Source organism: Hevea brasiliensis, chromosome 4 (assembly GCF_030052815.1).
Source record: "Hevea brasiliensis isolate MT/VB/25A 57/8 chromosome 4, ASM3005281v1, whole genome shotgun sequence".
NCBI lineage: Eukaryota > Viridiplantae > Streptophyta > Magnoliopsida > Malpighiales > Euphorbiaceae > Hevea > Hevea brasiliensis.
The window spans coordinates 20,648,029-20,654,149 of NC_079496.1; positions in this window are offsets into that span (position 1 = coordinate 20,648,029).

The following is a 6,121-nucleotide window of genomic DNA, read 5'->3' on the forward strand; positions in this document are numbered from 1 at the left end:
TGTATATTATAAATTCATGTAATTATGCTTTTGATGTAAATATCTATGAAACATGTTCAGTAATAAATTGAGCATTTTTTTTATTGAACTGTGGTTTGAATTTAATTGAATTTTGAGATATTGAAGTGAATTGAGAAATTGTTGAAAATATATTGGAGGTTGATTGAGAATAAAGTGATGATATTATTGGGAGTGTTTTTAACAGGTTCAGAAGAATTGTTTTTCTAATTTATAGCTGGCACTCTGCCGGATTTTCTATAAATTTGTGAAAAAATTTAGATTTATCAAAAAATTATAAATAAATGAATTAAAAGAGATTAATTGAAATTGAAATATGAATTGGTGTTCCGACACACTGAGTGGCATAACTTGCTCGGCTACACTGTAGACGGGTAAGGGTGTCACATTTAGTGGTATCAGAGCATCGGTTTAGGCGTTTCTGGGTCTAGATAGAGTACATACCATTGCATTGCATTTGTAAGTGTTGAGGTGACACTGATGCAGATCTGTTGTTTTCTTATTTTGAATAGGTTATGGATCCTGCTTCGCAAAGAGCAGTTGATGAAGAGGTGGAGAGTCATGCTCCACCAAGGGCTGAGTCTGGGGGCAGGGGAGAACCCACTCCACCAGCAGCTGAGGCACCTGTTCAACCTCAGTTTGCTCTATTCCAGCAGATGACCGAGTTCTACCAGCAAATGATGGGGGCAATTCCACAACCACAACCACAACCTCCACCAGCACCACAGAAGTCCCATTTGGAGAAATTGCGAAAACATGGGGCTGTAGACTTCTTTGGGAAGAGGGAGGATGATCCCATGGCTGCAGAAAATTGGTTGGATAGAACCATCAGAGTACTGAAACAGCTAAACTGCAACCCCGAGCAGAACCTGGTGGGTGCTGTATCCCTACTTCAGGATGATGCATATCAGTGGTGGGACACAGTAACCAGTGAGGTGCAACCTGAACGGATCACCTGGGAATTCTTCCTCACAGAGTTCAGGAAGAAATATATTAGTAAAGTGTATTTAGAAGAGCGAAGAAGGGAATTCATCAGTTTGAGACAAAGACAGTTGTCAGTGGCTGAGTATGAGCGTGAGTTTGTCAGACTGAGCCGGTATGGGAGGGAGATAGTCCCTACCGACGCGGAGAGGTGCAGATGGTTTGAGGAAGGGCTCAATGACAACATCAAAGTTATGATCACAGCACTGGAGATTACGGATTTTGCTAAACTGGTAGATGCAGCATCAAAAGTGGAAAGGGTTAGAATCAATGAACAAAATAGAAGGGAAAGACAGCAGAAGAGGGGTCCGGGTCAGTCCAGTGCATATTCTGCTCCCAGTAAGAAGAGTAAGGGTCCTCCTGCTCAGAGTTCGGGACCACCACAGTGGTCGTGGTCACCTCAGGGGCCTGCACCACGATTCACACCTAGGAGAGGCCAGTCCACACCATCAATGGGCAGCTCTCCAGGGACGGTGTTTAGGGGACCAGCCCCTGCATCTTCTGCTTGTCAGTACTGTCAGAAGTGGCATAAGGGGGAGTGTTGGCGAGTGACCGGTGCATGCTTACGGTGTGGATCGACAGAACATCAGATCAAGAATTGTCCAAAGAGGACTACTACTGTTGCTCCAACACAAACCGATGCACTGCCTCGCACCACAAAGGGTAGGAAACACAGTAAACCCGAGACACCGGGTCCATCATCGAGGCTGCATCCAGTCACCGAGAGGCCAGACACTAGAATACCAGCCAGGGCCTATGCCATCAGAGCTCAGGAGGAGCAAGATGCCCCGAATGTCATCAGGGGTACGTTTTCCCTCTATAACACTTCTGTAAATGCATTGGTGGATCCAGGATCCACTCATTCCTACATTTGCATCAAACTACCCGTAGAGAGGGGAGTTCCAGTAGAGGAGAGTGATCAAGACATTTTGGTCACAAATCCACTAGGCCACAGTGTGGTAGTGAATAAGGTGTATAAAGGGTGCCTGTTGAGGATTCAGGAGTATGAATTCTCGGCAGACCTAATTGAATTGCCCTTCCACGAGTTTAACATGATTTTGGGAATGGACTGGTTGTCACGTCATCAGGCAATAGTTGATTGTAAATTGAAGAGAATTTTTCTGAAAACTTCTGAGGGTAATGAGATCACTGTTGTGGGTGAAAGGACAGATTTCCTGTCTAATGTTATCTCAGCTACAGTTGCAAGAAGAATGATGAGAAAAGGTTGTGAAGCTTACCTAGCACACGTGGTTGATACTAGGCAAGCTAAGCTAAACCTGAATGATATACCCACAGTAAGAGACTTCCCAGATGTATTTCCTGAAGAGTTACCTGGTTTACCACCAGAAAGGGAAGTCGAGTTTGCTATTGAGATAATGTCAGGTACAGCACCCATTTCCATTGCTCCTTATAGGATAGCACCCACTGAATTGAGGGAGTTGAAAACTCAGTTGCAAGAGTTGCTTGATAAGGGGTTCATACGCCCCAGTGTGTCACCATGGAGAGCTCCGGTGCTGTTTGTGAAGAAAAAGGATGGAACTTTGAGATTGTGTATTGATTACCGGCAGTTGAATAAAGTAACTGTGAAGAATAAATATCCATTGCCCAGAATTGACGATCTGTTTGATCAGTTGAAGGGAGCCGGTGTATTTTCAAAAATTGACCTCAGATCAAGGTATCATCAGTTGAGGGTAAAGGAAGCGGATGTGTCAAAGACTGCATTCAGAACCCGGTATGGGCACTATGAATTTCTAGTGATGCCGTTTGGGTTAACAAATGCACCAGTAGCATTTATGGACCTTATGAACTGTATCTTCCATCCATACTTAGATCGGTTTTTAGTGGTCTTTATTGATGATATTCTGATGTATTCCAAGACCAGAGAAGAACATGATGAACATTTGAGGATTTTTCTACAAACCCTGCGAGAAAAGAAGCTGTATGCTAAGTTGTCCAAGTGTGACTTCTGGATGAGTGAAATCTCTTTCCTTGGACACATAGTATCAGCAGAGGGGATTAGAGTGGATCCCAAAAAGATAGAAGCAGTGATGGAATGGAAGCCTCCCAGAAATACAATTGAGGTCAGAAGTTTCTTGGGGCTAGCTGGATACTACAGAAGATTTGTGAAGGGGTTTTCTCTTATAGTTGTTCCAATGACCAAGTTGTTACACAAGAATTTCCGATTTAACTGGAATGACAAATGTCAGGCTAGTTTTGAGAGATTAAAGGCTATGTTGACAGAGGCACCAGTGTTAACACAGCCAGTGTCGGGAAAGGACTTTGTGGTCTACAGTGATGCCTCACATAATGGGCTAGGGTGTGTATTGATGCAAGAGGGGAAAGTGGTCGCCTATGCTTCCAGGCAGTTGAGGCCACATGAACAGAACTACCCTACTCATGACCTAGAGTTAGCAGCGATTATCTTCGCACTGAAGATATGGAGGCATTATTTATATGGTGAAAAATGCTACATCTATACCGACCACAAGAGTCTAAAATATTTGCCAACCCAGAAGGAGCTCAACCTTAGACAGAGGCGATGGATTGAGTTCCTGAAGGACTATAATTGTGTAATTGACTACCATCCTGGGAAGGCAAATGTAGTTGCTGATGCTTTGAGCAGAAAATCCATCACAGCTTTGAGATCATTGAATGCCCATCTATCTTTGGTTCGAGATGGAGCTATTTTGGCTGAGTTGCAAGTGAGGCCAAACCTGCTACAGCAGATTTTAGATGGGCAAAAGGCAGATGAAAAGTTAATGGCTATTATGAGCAAAATCTCAGAGGGAAAAGCAACTGACTATGAGGTGAAAGCAGATGGGTGTGTGTACCAGATGATGGGGAACTGAGGACTAATATTCTGAAAGAAGCACACACTAGTGTATATGCTATGCACCCGGGGAGCACAAAAATGTATAATGATTTGAAGCCTCATTATTGGTGGCCTGGTATGAAGAGGGATATAGCTGATTATATGACTAAGTGTTTGACATGTCAGCAAGTCAAGGCAGAACATCAAGTTCCATTGGGTTTGTTATAGCCTATAAACATACCTGAATGGAACTAGGACCGGGTCACTATGGATTTTGTTAGTGGGCTACCCCTCACCCAAAGGAAGCATGATGCAGTATGGGTGATAGTGGATAGATTGACGAAGTTAGCACATTTTCTGCCAATTAGGACTGACTACTCACTGGAGAAGCTAGCAGAATTGTATATCAGTGAGATAGTTAGGCTGCATGGAATCCCACTTTCTATCATATCTGACTGAGACCCAAGGTTTACATCAAGATTCTCGAAGAAGTTGCATGAATCCTTGGGTACACAACTCCACTTCAAAGATGACTTTTCATCCTCGACGGATGGGCAATCGTAAAGAGTAATCTGTAAACAACTGAAACCAATTGAACTAATGCAAATATTGAACTGAAATGATAATAATAATATGAAATATATGTCAGGTCCTTGAGGATATGCTGAGGAGTTGTGTCATTGAGTTTGAGGGAAGTTAGGATAGATACCTCCCACTTGCAGAATTCGCATACAACAATAGCTACCAAGCTAGCATTCAAATGGCTCCGTACGAAGCACTGTATGGGAGAAAATGTAGAACCCCAATGTGTTGGACTGAATTGGGTGAAGATAAGCTAGTAGGACTAGACCTGGTGAAACAGACTGAGGAAAAAGTGAAAATAATCAAAGCTAACCTGAAGATTGCCTCCGATAGACAGAAGTCTTATGCCGACCTGAAGAGAAAAGAGATAGAGTATGCAGTTGGTGATAAAGTGTTTCTCAAAGTCTCACCATGGAAGAAAATATTGAGGTTTGGAAGAAAGGGTAAGTTAAGCCCTAGGTTCATTGGCCCATATGAAGTCATTGAACGTGTGGGACCAAAGAGCTCTGAGCTAGCTTTACCACCAGAGCTGGATAAGATCCACAATGTGTTCCACGTGTCTATGCTAAGAAGACACCGCTCAGATCCTTCACATGTCATCTCCATGGAATGAAATACAACCGAATTTGACATATGAAAAGGAACCCATACGGATCCTGGCTCGGGAAGTAAAAGAGTTGAGGAATAAGCAGATTCCACTGGTGAAAGTGCTTTGGAGGCACCACAACACCGAGGAGGCAACTTGGGAAAGTGAAGAGACGACGAGGCAATAGTTCCCTCAACTGTTTGCACCAGGTAAAATTTCGAGGACGAAATTTAAATTAGAGGGGAAGAGTTGTAACACCCTCCCGGTAGCAACTCTGTACATTCTACTGTTCCGGTGACCAGTGTCGGTCCGGACAGCTAGACCGTCCGGAAAAATATTTAAACTAAAGAGAGCAACCATAATTAACTCAAATATTAATCAGAAAAAATTTAGGAAAAATTTTAGAAACAAAATACAACCAAGTTAAATGAGCCGGTGCCCTAGCGATGGGTAACCTAGTGAGAAGTTGCGATTCTCGCAACTAGGAGCCCTAGACCCAGGGCAAAAATTATAAAATAATTTTTGGGACTCCAGAGAAGGGTCATTGAGGTTTTTATGGCATTAGAATGCCAAGGAAATGCTTAGAAAAATTTTTCAATCGGTACAGACAATTTTGGCCCGGTAAGCCAAATGGAGGGCATTTTGGTCATTTCATCTTCAGAGATGATTTTTGACCAACTTGTCCATTTATGCAAGTGAATTATATGAAATAAAATATGAACAAATATTAATGAAAATTTATTTAAAAAATGAATAAGCAATGAAAGAAAAGTAAATGGAAATAATGGGATTTATTACCTCATGCTTATGTAAGCATGAGGTAATTAAAAATGCTATGGCCAATCACATTAAAGCAAGACAATTAAAATTCAATAAAAAGGGATAAATGAGGCAGAATTTTAGAAAATTTCAGCAGCCCTTTCTCTCTTAAAAAACGTCACCCATGCTCTCCCATTGTCCACCATAACCAAGCTTTACCAAGCTTGCTTTTCTTGGTTTTTACCCAACTAAAGCCTAAGTTCCCAACACAAATTCTTATTCTTTCCTCTTAGTAAAGCTTTTGGGAGCAAAAAGAAATCAAAAGGAAGAGTTCTTACAAGCTTGAGATTAGCTCCATTAAAGGTTAGTGACAATTAATTCTT